This window comes from Lissotriton helveticus, chromosome 4_1 (genome assembly GCF_964261635.1).
Source record: "Lissotriton helveticus chromosome 4_1, aLisHel1.1, whole genome shotgun sequence".
Lineage (NCBI taxonomy): Eukaryota > Metazoa > Chordata > Amphibia > Caudata > Salamandridae > Lissotriton > Lissotriton helveticus.
In genome coordinates, this window is record NC_136063.1 from 836,854,637 (window position 1) to 836,872,271 (window position 17,635).

Below are 17,635 nucleotides of genomic sequence, written 5' to 3' on the forward strand. Positions count from 1 at the left end.
GAGTCCCAACGTGTATAGAATGTTAAATCTGTATCAGGTGGTATCTGAAGAGCAGTGCTAAATAGTGAAAAACAAAACGTGTTAAAGTGATAAGATATAAAATTGGGTAAAGAAGAGGAAAATTATTTTAATAGGCACCTCCCATTCTGAGCGGGGCGCCGTGACATTGTCACCCGACGCACGCCGCCACCGCAAACACGGAAGTTGAAAAGTGACTCTTGCCTGTCTGCCCGGTACCTCCCACAGACAGCCCAGACGGACGTCCGGAGTACCGACGGACAGGTAAGTTGATTGTAGAGACAAGCGTGTCACTTGGAGTGAGCCTCTTGAAGGGTAATGAGGATCGAGCAGTGATTGAATGTAAGTGCGGCTTGATAGAAGAACTTTACTTTAAAAAGACGGTCACACTTTGTTTCGAGACGAGTCCTTCCTTGTTAGAATCACAGTGGGACTCACTCCTACCTTACCATAGCGATTCATTTCTCAATGCTCACAGATATTTACCAACTAAGAGCGATATAACAATAATGATCGTTATATCAGAACTAATCCTTACACTTGATAAAGGACAGTTTAAAAAGGCGGGTGCAGCTATATTACCTAGTCTCACCCGCTCCTGTTAAATTAACTTTAGAATACATTAGCACTATTTCCCCAGCCTCAGAGTGCTTCCTCTGACTTCGTTTTTGTTTAATCTGTCTGTACAGAGCGGTGCTCCGTTTTACCTGCGCTGTGGCCAGGTGAGGTGGAGCTACATTCTCCTAACGATTGGGTGAGTGAACTTTCATACTTTTGATCGCTCTCATGTTATACCTTCACGGGAAACATGATATTTTGCATTATATCCTCCTGACCGTTTAATTAAACAAGCAGGTACATGATGACATAAGATACCATTGTTGTTACACTGAAAATTTTCAAGAATTTTCAAAAAATTTGTTATAACGTATATCTTTCTTTTTCTTGTATGTGTGTTTGTTACATTGTGACATCCTGGGATCTTTACAACAGGAGAATTCCAGGTGATGATTATTTTACATTTCACCTTTGTTTTTTCACCAAATTTAGCAGTAGCATACTAGGTCCTGATGAAGCAGTAGGTGACCTATGGGCCCTAGGTAAACTGTAGAAACATGTCGACCATCACGCACATCTGGGTAGTTATTTGTTAGCACTACCTATGCACTGTTTTTATTGTTGGGAAAGGGAGGTGCCTATTAAAATAATTTTCCTCTTCTTTACCCAATTTTAGCACTGCTCTTCAGATACCACCTGATACAGATTTAACATTCTATACACGTTGGGACTCGAAAGATAGATCTGGCTAAGTCTGGCCAAGTCTTATATTGGGTAATCTTTCCCATTTGTGACATAAACTGTTCCCAAATGATGTAGGGCGGTACAGGTTGGGATTCTGATGGGAACAAGCAGCGATCAATGACAATGAATGCCCACGAACAACAGTCTTGAAAGCCTCCCACAATGAGATGGAAGAAGAAACAGACCCCACATTTTCATTAAAGTAACAGTCAATAGCCTTTACCAGCTCGGAGCGGGTCTTAGGATTCCGAAAGTACCACGGATTTATGGGAGCCACTCTACCTTCGCTACCCACTCCAGCCTCAACAATGAACCACAGCGGGGAATGATCAGAGATGCCCCTAGGAAGGTGACGGATCTCCCTGATGGAGGGCGACTGTGCTGCAGGCATGAGGAAATAATCTAGTCTGGAAAGGCTACCATGGGCCCCGGAGTGGAACGTATATTGCAACTGTGTGGGATGCATGAGTCTCCAACCATCCGTCAGCCCGAAGGTTTCAATCAGCTCACTAAGCCACATTTGAGATCTAGGTAAGGCCCGGGGGGGGTAACGATCAGAAGTGCCGGAAACCACAGAGTTAAAATCCCCGCCAAGAATCAGAAAACCTTCAGGTAGCCCCAGTAGAAGCCGCCCGAGGTCAGCAAAGGTGGTGGCCTGTAGGCCTGGAGGGACATAGACTGTGACTACGGAAAGCGTCTTACCCTCCCATCTCCCAGAGAGCGCAGCATATCGACCCCTGTCATCGAGCATTATCTCGTCAATTTCGAGGGGGAGAGAATATCTGATCAGAATGCCCACCCCTCTGGAGCCAGAGGTGAAACCAGCATGCGCAACTAGTCGATATCCACGTCTATTCAACGCCTGGCAAGCGTTGCCAATTAAATGCGTTTCTTGCAGTAGAACAATATCAGGGGAGTGGCGTCGAAGGAACTGCAGCACAACCCCTCGTTTTATTCTGTCTCCCAAACCATTGACATTCCAGGACAGCAGTCTCAACTCACTACCCCCCATCCCGAGAAAGGACCAGAGCCCCGCCCTCATGAAGCCCCGCAGGTGAAGGAGCTACGCAAACAATACGATGCCATGTGAAGGAAACAAATAAACAAACACTCCCTACCCCCACCCCCCAACAAGAACCCGATACAACACCCCCCACCCTGCACCCCTGCATTCAAACTAGAAACCACCCCAACTTGCAGTGCGCCTGTCACCCAATCATGAAACTAATCTACACGAAGAACCCCGGAGGAGGAAGAGTCCCTTACACCCCCGCCACCCTCGGACCCATCAAAAAACAATAATAAAGGAACAAATAGCAAAACTCAGCTGACAAACGATTAGAAAAAGTAGACGTCGGGAGCCATAATGTCACTCTTGATCTGGCGTGCCCCTCTCGGCGCCACCGGGGTGCTCAGATCGCTCACCCCTTTTCGGCAAGGAATCAAGCCAGTAACTGACACTGTCCGGGCGGTCAAAGAAGAAGGTCCGTTTCTCATATTCGATCCGCAACCGGGCCGGAAACAACATAGCGTACTTGAGGCCCAGGTCTCGCAGTCGCTTCTTCACCCCCTGAAACCCCAGTCTCTGTTGCTGGATCTGAGGAGTAAAGTCCGGATAAAAGTTCACGGTGGTATTATCGAACTTCAAGGGGCCATGCTCCCGGGAGGCTTGGAGAATAGCGTCTCTATCTCGAAAATGAAAAAGCCTGGCAACAATTGGTCTCGGGGGGGCACCCAACTTCACCTTCCCGCCCGGAAAACGGTATGCACGCTTGACCGCAAAGAATTTGCTGAGTCCGGCGGGAGCTAGATGATTCAGGACCAGGTCCTCTACGAGGAGGTCGACAGCAGAGTACTCAGGGTTTTCCGGCACACCAATGATGCGCACGTTATTGCGCCTGGCCCTATTTTCATGCTCCTCCAGCCGACGGGCCATCAAGTCGTGCGATGATCTCAGGTTGCCGATCTCAGTCTGTGCGTCCGCAACATCAGGGATCAGGCTGGAGGTCTTCAAATCCAACACCTTCACCCTCTCATTAGTTTTGGCCATATCCGCTCTAATCAGCGTAACATCCACGGCCACAGTGTCGATTTTGGATGCAAGAGCCTCATATTGCTGTCCCATAGAGGCCTGCATACCCGTGATGGCACTCATGACTTCTCGGAGAGAGACGTCTGTAGGCGCGGTCGAGTCCGCCCTGGGGTCATCAAGAGTACGGGCGGTACCGCCGGGGGACACCATCGGTTGGGTGTATCGGTCCATGACGTTAGTCTGGGTATGTCCCCCACGGACCGGCGTCTTTGTCTTGCGCTTCTCGACTTCTGGTTTGGTGGCCATATTGGAAGCTGTGCCCCAAAGGGGCCCTCTAGACCTGGTAAAAATGGCCGATCTTGATGGGGCCAAGGAAGACAAGAAATAGGCCAAAAATGGAGAAGTGTCAATAGAGCAGGAGGCCAAAGCCCTCAGGAGGGGCAGAGCTCGACAGCAGGGCAAAGCCGCACCGGATCCGAAATGGATCTGGGAGAGTATCGATCACACGGAGCTCGAAGTAGAAAACGAAACCGAAAGTGAGGATGAGGCCGACTGGGGGGAATTCCGCTGGCCGTTGTTGTTCAACTACTCCCCGGCCTGTGAAGCAGCAGAGTCCCCCGGCCCCGTCTGGGGCAGGCCGAAAAAGTTGAAGTCGATGTAAAAACAGCTCCCGACGTCCAAATTCAATTTAGAAAAGGATGTTGAGGTCAGCAAGAGTTCGTCTTCAGAAGCCCATATTCAGAATAAGGATATGTTAAGGATATTTGCAGAAGGGCGGCACGGGTCTCGGGAGCTCTCTGCTCACGCGACCATCTTGGATGCCCGCGTAGCTCCTCAAGTAATTACATTTTTTAAATATTTTTATTTGTGTCTAATTTTTAATTATTTTCATATTGTTAATTAATTTATTGGTAATTGGCAAATAATTAGTATTAGTAGGTAATTTTTATTATTAGTTAATTTTTATTTGTAATTTTAATTGATTAATTAATACATTTTATAAAATTGTAAAATATTTTAAATAATTTGTAATTGGTATTAATATTTATGGTATTTATATTTATTTATGGTGTATTTACTTTCCCTACTGTTGCACTCACTGGAGTGGGAATAGTAATTTTTACCCCTACACTATCCAACGTTTTCCCTACTGTTGCACTCACTGGAGTGGGAATAGTAATTTTTATCCCTACGCTATCCAACGCTTTCCCTACTTTTGCACTCTCTGGAGTAGAAATAGTAATTTTTATCCTTACGCTATCCAACGCTTTCCCTACTGTTGCACTCACTGGAGTGGGAATAGTAATTTTTAACCCTACGCTATCCAACTCTTTCTCTACTGTTGCACTCTCTGGAGTGGGAATAGTTATTTTTACCCCTACGCTATCCAACGCTTTCCCTACTGTTGCACTCTCTGGAGTTGGAATAGTAATTTTTATCCCTGCGCTATCCAATGCTTTCCCTACTGTTGCGCTCTCTGGAGTTGGAATAGTAATTTTTACCCCTAAGCTATCCAACACTTTCCCTACTATTGCACTCACTGGAGTGGGAATAGTATTTTTTATCCCGACGCTATCCAACGCTTTCCCTACTGTTGCACTCTCTGGAGTTGGAATAGTAATTTTTATCCCAACGCTATCCAACGCTTTCCCTACTGTTGCACTCTCTGGAGTTGGAATAGTAATTTTTATCCCTACGCTATCCAACGCTTTCCCTACTTTTGCGTTCTCTTCAGTTGGAATAGTAATTTTTACCCCTATGCTATCCAACGCTTTCCCTTCTATTGCACTCACTGGAGTGTGAATAGTATTTTTTATCCCGACGCTATCCAACGCTTTCCCTACTGTTGCACTCTCTGGAGTTGGAATAGTAATTTTTGCCCCTAAGCTATCCAAAACTTTCCCTACTATTGCACTCACTGGAGTGGGAATAGTATTTTTTATCCTGACGCTATCCAACGCTTTCCCTACTGTTGCACTCTCTGGAGTTGGAATAGTAATTTTTATCCCGACGCTATCCAACGCTTTCCCTACTGTTGCACTCTCTGGAGTTGGAATAGTAATTTTTATCCCTACGCTATCCAACGCTTTCCCTACTTTTGCGCTCTCTGCCGTTGGAATAGTAATTTTTACCCCTACGCTATCCAACGCTTTCCCTACTATTGCACTCACTGGAGTGGGAATAGTATTTTTTATCCCGACGCTATCCAACGCTTTCCCTACTGTTGCACTCTCTGGAGTTGGAATAGTAATTTTTATCCCGACGCTATCCAACGCTTTCCCTACTGTTGCACTCTCTGGAGTTGGAATAGTAATTTTTATCCCTACGCTATCCAACGCTTTCCCTACTTTTGCGCTCTCTACAGTTGGAATAGTAATTTTTACCCCTACGCTATCCAACGCTTTCCCTACTGTTGCACTCTCTGGAGTAGGAATAGTAATTTTTATCCCTACGCTATCCAATGCTTTCCCTACTGTTGCGCTCTCTGGAGTGACGAATAGTAAATTTTACCCCTACGCTATCCAACGCTTTCCCTACTGTTGCTCTCTCTGGAGTGGTAATAGTAAATTTTATCCCGACGCTATCCAACGCTTTCCCTACTGTTGCGCTCTCCGGAGACGGAATAGTAATTTTTACCCCTACGCTATCCAACGCTTTCCCTACTGTTGCTCTCTCTGGAGTGGTAATAGTAATTTTTACCCTTCCACTATCCAACGCTTGCCCTACTGTTGCACTCTCTGGAGTTGAAATAGTAATTTTTACCCCTACGCTATCCAACGCTTTCTCTACTGTTGCGCTCACTGGAGTGGGAATAGTAATTTTTACCCCTACGCTATCCAACGCTTTCCCTACTGTTGCGCTCTCCGGAGACGGAATAGTAATTTTTACCCCTACGCTATCCAACGCTTTCCCTACTGTTGCACTCTCTGGAGTTGGAATAGTAATTTTTATCCCAACGCTATCCAACGCTTTCCCTACTGTTGCACTCTCTGGAGTTGGAATAGTAATTTTTATCCCTACGCTATCCAACGCTTTCCCTACTTTTGCGTTCTCTTCAGTTGGAATAGTAATTTTTACCCCTATGCTATCCAACGCTTTCCCTTCTATTGCACTCACTGGAGTGTGAATAGTATTTTTTATCCAGACGCTATCCAACGCTTTCCCTACTGTTGCACTCTCTGGAGTTGGAATAGTAATTTTTGCCCCTAAGCTATCCAACACTTTCCCTACTATTGCACTCACTGGAGTGGGAATAGTATTTTTTATCCCGACGCTATCCAACGCTTTCCCTACTGTTGCACTCTCTGGAGTTGGAATAGTAATTTTTATCCCGACGCTATCCAACGCTTTCCCTACTGTTGCACTCTCTGGAGTTGGAATAGTAATTTTTATCCCTACGCTATCCAACGCTTTCCCTACTTTTGCGCTCTCTGCCGTTGGAATAGTAATTTTTACCCCTACGCTATCCAACGCTTTCCCTACTATTGCACTCACTGGAGTGGGAATAGTATTTTTTATCCCGACGCTATCCAACGCTTTCCCTACTGTTGCACTCTCTGGAGTTGGAATAGTAATTTTTATCCCGACGCTATCCAACGCTTTCCCTACTGTTGCACTCTCTGGAGTTGGAATAGTAATTTTTATCCCTACGCTATCCAACGCTTTCCCTACTTTTGCGCTCTCTGCAGTTGGAATAGTAATTTTTACCCCTACGCTATCCAACGCTTTCCCTACTGTTGCACTCTCTGGAGTAGGAATAGTAATTTTTATCCCTACGCTATCCAATGCTTTCCCTACTGTTGCGCTCTCTGGAGTGACGAATAGTAAATTTTACCCCTACGCTATCCAACGCTTTCCCTACTGTTGCTCTCTCTGGAGTGGTAATAGTAAATTTTATCCCGACGCTATCCAACGCTTTCCCTACTGTTGCGCTCTCCGGAGACGGAATAGTAATTTTTACCCCTACGCTATCCAACGCTTTCCCTACTGTTGCTCTCTCTGGAGTGGTAATAGTAATTTTTACCCTTCCACTATCCAACGCTTGCCCTACTGTTGCACTCTCTGGAGTTGAAATAGTAATTTTTACCCCTACGCTATCCAACGCTTTCTCTACTGTTGTGCTCACTGGAGTGGGAATAGTAATTTTTACCCCTACGCTATCCAACGCTTTCCCTACTGTTGCACTCTCTGGAGTTGGAATAGTAATTTTTATCCCTACGCTATCCAACGCTTTCCCTACTTTTGCGTTCTCTGCAGTTGGAATAGTAATTTTTACCCCTATGCTATCCAACGCTTTCCCTTCTATTGCACTCACTGGAGTGTGAATAGTATTTTTTATCCCGACGCTATCCAACGCTTTCCCTACTGTTGCACTCTCTGGAGTTGGAATAGTAATTTTTGCCCCTAAGCTATCCAACACTTTCCCTACTATTGCACTCACTGGAGTGGGAATAGTATTTTTTATCCCGACGCTATCCAACGCTTTCCCTACTGTTGCACTCTCTGGAGTTGGAATAGTAATTTTTATCCCGACGCTATCCAACGCTTTCCCTACTGTTGCACTCTCTGGAGTTGGAATAGTAATTTTTATCCCTACGCTATCCAACGCTTTCCCTACTTTTGCGCTCTCTGCCGTTGGAATAGTAATTTTTACCCCTACGCTATCCAACGCTTTCCCTACTATTGCACTCACTGGAGTGGGAATAGTATTTTTTATCCCGACGCTATCCAACGCTTTCCCTACTGTTGCACTCTCTGGAGTTGGAATAGTAATTGTTATCCCGACGCTATCCAACGCTTTCCCTACTGTTGCACTCTCTGGAGTTGGAATAGTAATTTTTATCCCTACGCTATCCAACGCTTTCCCTACTTTTGCGCTCTCTGCAGTTGGAATAGTAATTTTTACCCCTACGCTATCCAACGCTTTCCCTACTGTTGCACTCTCTGGAGTAGGAATAGTAATTTTTATCCCTACGCTATCCAATGCTTTCCCTACTGTTGCGCTCTCTGGAGTGACGAATAGTAAATTTTACCCCTACGCTATCCAACGCTTTCCCTACTGTTGCTCTCTCTGGAGTGGTAATAGTAAATTTTATCCCGACGCTATCCAACGCTTTCCCTACTGTTGCGCTCCCCGGAGACGGAATAGTAATTTTTACCCCTACGCTATCCAACGCTTTCCCTACTGTTGCTCTCTCTGGAGTGGTAATGTTAATTTTTACCCTTCCACTATCCAACGCTTGCCCTACAGTTGCACTCTCTGGAGTTGAAATAGTAATTTTTACCCCTACGCTATCCAACGCTTTCTCTACTGTTGCGCTCACTGGAGTGGGAATAGTAATTTTTACCCCTACGCTATCCAACGCTTTCCCTACTGTTGCGCTCTCCGGAGACGGAATAGTAATTTTTACCCCTACGCTATCCAACGCTTTCCCTACTGTTGCACTCTCTGGAGTGGGAATAGTAAATTTAACCCTCTCGCTATCCTACGGAAAAAATTTTGTATATGTTTTGTTAATAATATGTATATATATATATATATATATATATAGGATTTAAAATAAATTAATTTTTTTATTTTTTAAAGTTACAGTAATTATTTATTAATTTTAAGTTTATTTAAGTATTTTAAGTATGTTTAAATCAATTATATTTATTATTATATTATTTTTATATTAATTTTAAGATATTTAAAACATTCAATATTTTGGCTGTCTATATTTGTTCCTATCGATATTTTGGAGTCAATATTTTTGTACTTACCTTTTTGTAGATAGGAAGTCGATATTCTGGCATTCGATATTTTTACCTCGATATTTTGGCAACTCGATATTTTGACTGTCGATATTCTGTCAGTGATCCAGTTGACGAGCTGGGATTACTCACAACATTCTAGAGGAGCGAACAAAGAACCCTACCAGGAATGTAACCCGTACCAGCGATTAGTGAGGTGAAGGAAGGCCTTAGTCGCACCAAGGGTTTGAACACACTGACCCTTAGTTTTCATTGCACCCAGGAGAAGATTGTCAGAGAGGTTTTCCTCTGCTGGGTCATGTTCCCTCCAGAGTCTACTCTCTTCTTCGAGTTGGAATGACTGTAGAGTGTCCGACATAAAGGGATTCTTCAGGAGGGAGGAGTGGCCTGGACCCCTTGTGCACAACCAGGGGGGGGGGTTTTGGCAGTGAGAGACAGGAGGTTTAGAGGCCCGGACGACCCTCCCTGAGCCCTCTCTTTCTCTGTTCTCGTTTGAGCCGTAGCAGCAAATACCCACCCACCCATCCCTAAAATTCTTCATAGCAGAAGATTTTAATGTTGCCAAAAATGCTGTAAAAACAAAGATTATGTACACGCTTATTGCAACTAATAACAAATTGAAATTGGTCTTAACTCACCTTGATGTGGGTTACGTGCCGGTAACTGTTGCCTTTTAGCTCTACCCGGGGGTGATCAAATCATGGTGTCTTCATCTGCTGGGAGGCCTGTGATGTGCCTTTATCATCTGGTGCAAGCTTGTTGGAAGTCTGTTGTGTCCCTGAGGCTTCAGACCTGGATTTCAGGCAACTAGCCCTTGGAGTCACTCTGGGGTTCGGAGTTCCAGAGATACAGGTCTAATCCTTCTCACCCAGGCAAGAGGGCAGCAGGCAGCCAATCAGCAGGGCAGCAGGGCAGCAGTCCTTCAGAGCAGCAGAGTGGCAGTCCTTTCAGCAGCACAGCAGTCCTTCTATTTATTTCATTTTTTTATGATCTTTTTGATTAAACTTGCAGATGCATAACACACATAACTGGTCAATGGCAGCAATCATAGCATGTATAGTCTTGAAAGCATTCTCATCCCCCAAGCAGTCCTTCTTCTTAGCAGAGTATCCACAGACCAGAAGTGAAATTAAGTGGTGGTTTCTGAGGTACAGTATACATACCCAAACGTATAGAGGCAGGCCTTTGACATGAACAGATGTCCTGCCTTTCCTGCCCTGGCTCCAGATTAATGTCAGGGGGAATGCAGCACTTTGTGTGGAGACAGGACATAGCCTATTCAAGTGCAAGTATTCAGGTGGAGGACAGCTCCTCCCTCCCATCCTTCCAGTGATGGCTCATCCAGACAAACTTGTCATGTGTGGTTTGATGTCCAACTGTCAACCTCACGCTGTCATTTGACCCAGAGATAGGCTACAAGCACCAAATGGCTAAGGCAGAAAAACGGCACCTTTCTAAAAGTGGCATTTTCAAAACTGCAATTTTAAATCTGACTTTACCCTCAGTTAGGATTTTACTTTACTATTCCAAAGACAGCAAATATGAGCTGCTACCTGTTCCCTTATGGAAATTATGCTTATAAAATGTAATAAGGTAACTCCAAAAGGTATCCTATTGGAGAGGTAGGCCTTGCAATAGTGAAAAATGACTTTAGTAAGTACATGTAAAACTTAAACGTACATGTCACACTTTTTAAATACACTGCACTCTGGGCTGTCCAGGGCCTACCATGGGGGAGACTTATTTAATTTATTAATAAAGGGTTGGCCCTAGCTAAATATTTATTTGGCCAGGTCGAAATGGCAGTTTAAAACTGCACACACAGGCTGCATTGGGAGACCTAAGGCATGTTTACAGTGTTACTTAAGTGGCTGGCACAATCGGTGCTGTAGAACTACCTGTAGCATTTAATTTACAGACCCTGGGCCCAGGTAGGTCCACTTTACTAGGGACTTACAAGTACATTATTGTGCCAACTGGCTATAAGCCAATCTTACCATGTTTTTGGCCCCTTAAGTGCGCCAGTCGCCCAGCGGCCGTCGCAAGCACTACCTTGGTAGTGCTGCGCACGTCCGTTGGCTGACGTGGCCCCGCCCGCGCAGTGGAATGCCCGAACTGCGGCAAACAGGTTAAGGAGAGAACACAAGCACTTTAACACTGTTTATCAGTCGTAAAGTGCTCGGAGTCCTAAAACCAGCAATATAAAGTTAGCAAACAAGAGGGTTGAAGGCAAAACGTTAGGGGAAACCCTGCCAAGGATTGCAGGTCTAACATCAACTTTTCACTATACTCCTTTTCCTCTACGCACCCATGTTTTGCCCCTCTCACCATATGCCTTCTGAAGGCCCTGCTCCTTTCCTTCTACTCACCTTTCTCCAGCCCCTCTCAGTACATTTTGCAAAAATGTGGTCTGCTAAAGGCACCTCTTCACACCCACAGGCTGGTTCCTGTAAACCTTCTATTTAAGTTGTGTTGCCCACCTACCTAGATCAGCTGTGCCAAATCAAAACTTCTGAATTCATACGCAAACGGAGAGGCAACAACAACCAAAAGATAAGTCTTTGACTCCAAATAAACCAAGAAGTCCAGACTTCTCTTATAGATTAATTCTTTATTATTTTTCCAGTATACAGCTTAAGGCTCAGCAAAACAGCCAGTACGTTCCACTGTTGTATCACAAGCTCCATCAGGTCTGCAATTACAAAAAACATTTTTTATATACTATTGAAAACATAGAATGTATACAGTAGACACTAAAACAAGTGCCAACATATTGAGGCAACATTTATACAACAAATCACATCAAATATGGGAAAGGAACAGACCTTACAGAAGCTAAACAATACACAGAAAATCTATTATGTTTGGGCCAACAATTCTTTTATAATATGCACAAACCTAAAATTTGTATGTGTGGTGTGGTACTTACATCTCGGGTTAGTGTGGATGATGCATCTAACTTGAAAAACGGTGGTTAAAACATACAAATCAAGATATGTATGACTGGTAATTAAAATGGAATTGTTTGGCTGGTACTTATAATCTGCATATGGGTGGATCATTATGCAGTGTTTATTATCAAAAAATCAACTCCACTTTACAGATCTACAGTTGTCACCTGTTTCCTCTCTGCAGGTGAAGCTCCAGGACTGGCTGTGTCCTCTGAGGAAAGAGATGGGATACATTCTGGAGTCTAAATTTAGGGAAGAGGAACAGTATACCACTATGAGGGTGAGTGGCAGCTGTGAGTCCTGTGCAGTTAAAGATCGGATATTGTGTGTGTGCTGCTCTGTGTAGGCACCTGTGTAGGTAAGAGATGCAGAGAGGCCAATGGTTCACACTCCATCCTGGGTCGTGCCTCCACCAGGTAAATGTATTGGCGGGAGAGCCAAGGTCTGGGGGGGTTTAGGGCCCAGATCTTTCCAGGGGTCTTCCTGAAAGAAGCAAAAACAAGAATTACTGTCCCAACCTTAAAGCTGTAATCACATGGTTATGTGGCCTGTGTTGGAGTAAGTATGCACAGATTGTAGGCGTCTGGTGTGTCCATGCAGACATTTGTCTATCTGTGTGCATGTGTCTGTTGGTGTGTTTTGTGTGTGCATGGGAACAATCATTTGTGGGAGTGCATGCGTCTGTGTGTGTTTGCATGTGGGGATGTGTTTTGCATCATCTCTTTGTGAGCGTGCTCTTACCTGTGTCTGTTTAACATATCTTTCTATAGGTTTGTGTATGTTTGAGTGTGGACGAAATTGAGACTATGTGGCCTACTGGGTCAATTTGTGCATCCGTGTGAGTCTGTGTGTCACTGGGTTTGTGTATGAATGTGTTTGGAATGATCTGTCAGTAAGTTTAGACATGCACCTATGCACCTGAGTATGAATGTGTGTATGTATTTTTCTGTGTGCCTTTGCACTTTTGTTTTGCTGTCATAATCGGAATTCCAAAATGTCCGCTAGAACATTTCTTGATTCCAGAATCGTGACTACATTATTGGTGAAGTGTGCATACTATCGGCTTGCCACAGAATATTGTATTTTTTTAGTGAATAGTGGTTTACTGAGTGTGATGAGGGGAATGTGTTACTCTAGTCATTATTGAATTGGTGGCCTTTTGTTGTTGACACTTGTGTCTGTTGACCTTTGTGGGGTATAGATTATGTCCTAAAGCCTTGTGAAGGTGCTGGGTCAGCTTTAGGATTTTCTAAGCGATGTCAATTTTATTTCCTTGGGTAAGAGATGTACTTCTCAAATCATTTCTAAACAAGAATAATAAAAATTATCAATGGGTTTTGGAGAAATGTTGGACCAGCTTAGGTCCTGCGTCAGTGATTAGTTCATGTTCTTGTTGGGTTTAGAAGAACTGAGATGCATTGTCAGTGATTGTTTCCTCTCCTTGATGGGTCCTGTGTAAAACAGCTGAGATCCACAGTTATTGATTACTTCCTGTTCGGGATGCGTCTCAATTAATGCTTGGATCAGCTGAAACCAACAGTCAGTGATTACTTCCTGTGCTTGATGTGTCTCAATTAATGCTTGGATCAGCAGAGATCCACCATCAGTGATTATTTCATGTGTCAGGCTGTAGCACCCTATGGAGAGTCCTTAAAACGGTGATTAGGGAGAAAGCCAAATCCTATCTAGCCTATAAAAGTTGATTAAAAGATGCAGAAGTTAGCAGTCTTAAAACAAACCTATTCAGACTCTACTACGGAGACCTCACTGCTACGCAAATTAGAGCTCTCTGGAGAATCTCTCCTACAAATGACATTAGACACAGCTAGATTAACATGGATAGCATCTCCATAGAGAGAATGTGACATGGGGACAAATCATGTTGTAGTGTGTTATCTAGGAAACCTGAATCGATATTCCTATTTTATGCCCTTGTCCGGCTATAATCAATAATATCCATACAACGGCATAATAATCATATCCATAATTCAGTCGTAGCACATACTGTCACATTAAGCAAGGCTACTTCTCCAGCCCCCTAGTAAGCACACCGAGTTCTCTAAACAAAAACAAGCCTCCAGCAACCTGGGAAATCCCCCTTGCTATTGTTTTGATTTCGTCCTAGAACTCCAGTAAAGCACTGTAAGAACGGCCAGTTCTTAGTGACATCTTTATTGACATCTTATGTCCAACCTTACGTCAAACCCAGGCACCTTTCAGGTATAAATATACCAACGTTGCCTTAAGCAAACACATGGTGGTAATTCTGGAGCAGAGCAGCTATCTACTTCCGAGAGCCCAGCTGATGCGAGAGCCCACGGACGCTGCCCCTCCTCTTTGACGCGTTGAGAAAGACGCTGTCTTTTCTCCTGCCGAGAAATCCAGCTCCGGCGTTTCCAGCCTACCCTCGCGGGTTGCTGGGATATCGAGCCCTTAGAGAGAGATACAAGACCTCCTGCTTTCTATTTACCCAGGTACGGAACTGACTAAACCCTTACAGAGAATTCTTGAGTCAGATTCTTGGCAAAACAAACTTAACTTAAACTGCTACTTACTTACTCCTTCCCACGTATTAGGCTTAGGTCAGGTACACCGGGGTAGGCATAGTTAGAAGCACCAGTTGAGTACGATTAGTCAATGGATATGTGTATGTATATATTTCATCTATTTTAAAGTATCATATGGCTCAAGAACCATATCAATGCTTTTACAGTATTATTTTATAATCCTCCTTTTACTGTACGCACTTTATTTTACCATAATTATAACAATCGTGGCAATTCATTTCTCTTGTATGAGGAAGAAGACTGCTCAATAATTAACACCTTTTATTGAAAACGCCCATCTCTCTTTTCTCTGCATTCTGGTGAAACTAAGTACGCACATTTGGCTGAGTGAAATAGCTCTCTTTTGTTTTCACACGACTCTAGAGATATACTCTTATTCAGGGAGCGCAAAGTTGTCATGTTGTACGGTTGTCAGAAGCTAATCCCTTCTTGTCTATCCAGGGAGGTTAAACTCCTCCTCGTTTATTCGAGAAAGTTTCTAGTGACCTCTGAGCTAGCTGGCAAACCTTAAGTCTAATATAGTCAGTAGAGACCCAGATAACCTCAGTCCTACGTCTACACTGCTGAATATATTATTCCAATGCGCAGAGCCTATTGGGAATATAGGAACTACACTACATGGCGCCCAACATTTGGTAAGGCGATAAATCTAACGCAAGACGTTAGAGTAACTCAGTCGTGCTTTTTAACACAGACCTTTTTCCCGTAAATACTCCAAAAGACGTCTGGAGTGGGTAAAAGGTTAAAAATCCACCAAAACTTAGTAGGAAGAGATTTCTATGTATAGTTTTTGGTTTAGTCAACGTTGAAGGATACAGTGTTCCAAAATATTGTGCACCTAATCTTTGTTTCCTTGAAACTTGATCTGCAAACAAAAACCTTTCTGCCAGTAAAATGGGGGAAAGTGAAGAAGAAAGGGAGGCAGCTAGAATAGCAGCTCGACTCCTAGAGGATGACACAAGTCTCCTACAGAGTGACCCGGATGCAATACTCATTCCGGTCAACATAAGAAAAACTATAACTCTTAAACTTATAGAAAATGGACTGACATCGAGAGGTGGTACAGTCATATTCGTAATTGAGGCACATGAATATCGGCAGACAGAGGTATTCTATTCATGGATAAACTTTCCAGCAGCAAACGCTGTCACACACGAATTCCACTATTACAAAATAGAGGAACCTCCGGAAGAGTACACCCCTTTCGAGGAGGTGGAAATCCCATTAAAATTCCAAGAGCACCTGCTCTGGTTTAAAGGCGCCCTAAAACATAATAATCACATCACCAGGCTCGGTCCACTAGGTAGACCAGGAGCAACGTGGCCGGTTCTAGCCAGCTACACACCACATCCAGACATTGAAAAAATGTCTGTACCAGAATTTTTAGTCCAGCTAAAAATAATAATTAAAATACATAGACAATTAGTCCAATACGTAATGCGGACTTCAACAGTCCAACCGACTGTTAACATTCCACAGCTGACCCCTCATCAGGGGAACACAAACAAAATTACACCACAGAACATACAATCATGTCTCGGTAAAGTACCCATAAAACGGGAACAAATTCCATTCTGGTTAGCACAAAAAATCACTCAAATAGAGGCAGTATTTCCGGATACTACCCCTACTGAGAAACACAGAATTCTGACTATCTGCCTTCCAATGGGGATCGCACCACATGTGGAGGACTGTGACACTTGGGGCACAGTCTTTGCTTCCATTTACACAAAAACACATGGTGTTCCGTCCATGGCGGTAATACCCGATGTGCTAAGACAGATTCAAAATGAATACGGTCCAGAACCTGCTTTAACTCTGGGTATGAAATTACTAAAAGACTTCAAGCAGGTCTCGGCTATATTATTAGCCAACATAAAAGGGGAAGCAGCATCTGTTGCGATCCGCCAGAAATTGAAGGAAACAGATATAGCAGAACAACCATTTGAACTTGCCAGAATCATGGAAAAATCCTATGAAGAACTAGGAAGAGATAGTTTGGGTGGGAAACCAGTAAAACCCCAACTAACTGAAAATCCTGAAAAGATATTTATTAAAAATAATCTAAACACTCCAAAAAAGAGCTGGGATGGAAATAAACAATCCACTCCCAAAGAAAAAAGATTCCAGTCCAGAGGAAGGTCTCCTCGGCGGAGAGAAAGATCTCCGGACCAAGGACACAAGTCTCCCCAGAGGGAGCCCTCTGAGAAAAAATACAACCTTAGAAATAGGGATAATCTAAAAAAACCTGATAGATATCAAGATATTGATACACGTCCCTCTCGATCTTTTCAGACTTCCTCGCAGAAATCGGAAAGAAGAGGACGGTCAGAACAAAGGGAAGAGCACGTCAAGTCCAAAGACAAGGAACCTGCTCATCAAAGTAAAAAATTACAATTTCCCAAAAAGAAGGTAGCCAGCATTAAAATAGTCAAACATGCCGAGGATACTGAGGACACAGCTGAAAAACGGAGAGTGGGCCCAGACAGCGCTAGACAGCGCAGCAGAAGTGACCATAGCTCGCAAGATCCTGATGAATCATCTGGAGACAGGGGACACGAATGAATACATTCAGGTGGAAACTGCAGACAGCAGAGTTAGCAAACCTCATAAAATATACGAGATGACATTACGTATAGAGGGAGATAAGACTAGGAAAATAAGGAGTCTATTTTGGGATAACCTATCCAAAGGCTATGACATCCTTTTAGCTGAAAAAGACTGGCCACCAGAGTTTGTCAGGGAGTGCCCTCATGGCGAAGAAATGATTATGCCTGCCTTCTCAAATCACATTCCAATTCATAAAAAATATACACTTGCAAGAAAATGGGCAGTAGCCCAAGCTCCTGCATTATATAAAAATCATGTAGGATGGGATGAGGACTCTCCTCCTCACAAAATCCAATTAAAATGTCAACCAACTGCACAAAGGCAGTACCCAATTCAGCAAGAAGCTAAAAAACAGGTCAGGGAGATCTTAGATCAACTTGAATACCAGGGGGTGATTGAAA

The 17,635-nt window shown here is 43.8% G+C and overlaps 1 pseudogene; it reads left to right on the forward strand.

Moving 5' to 3' along the window:
• Nucleotides 1-17,635, forward strand: part of LOC144828073 (E3 ubiquitin-protein ligase TRIM39-like) — a 183,073-nt pseudogene that overhangs the window by 54,006 nt on the left and 111,432 nt on the right.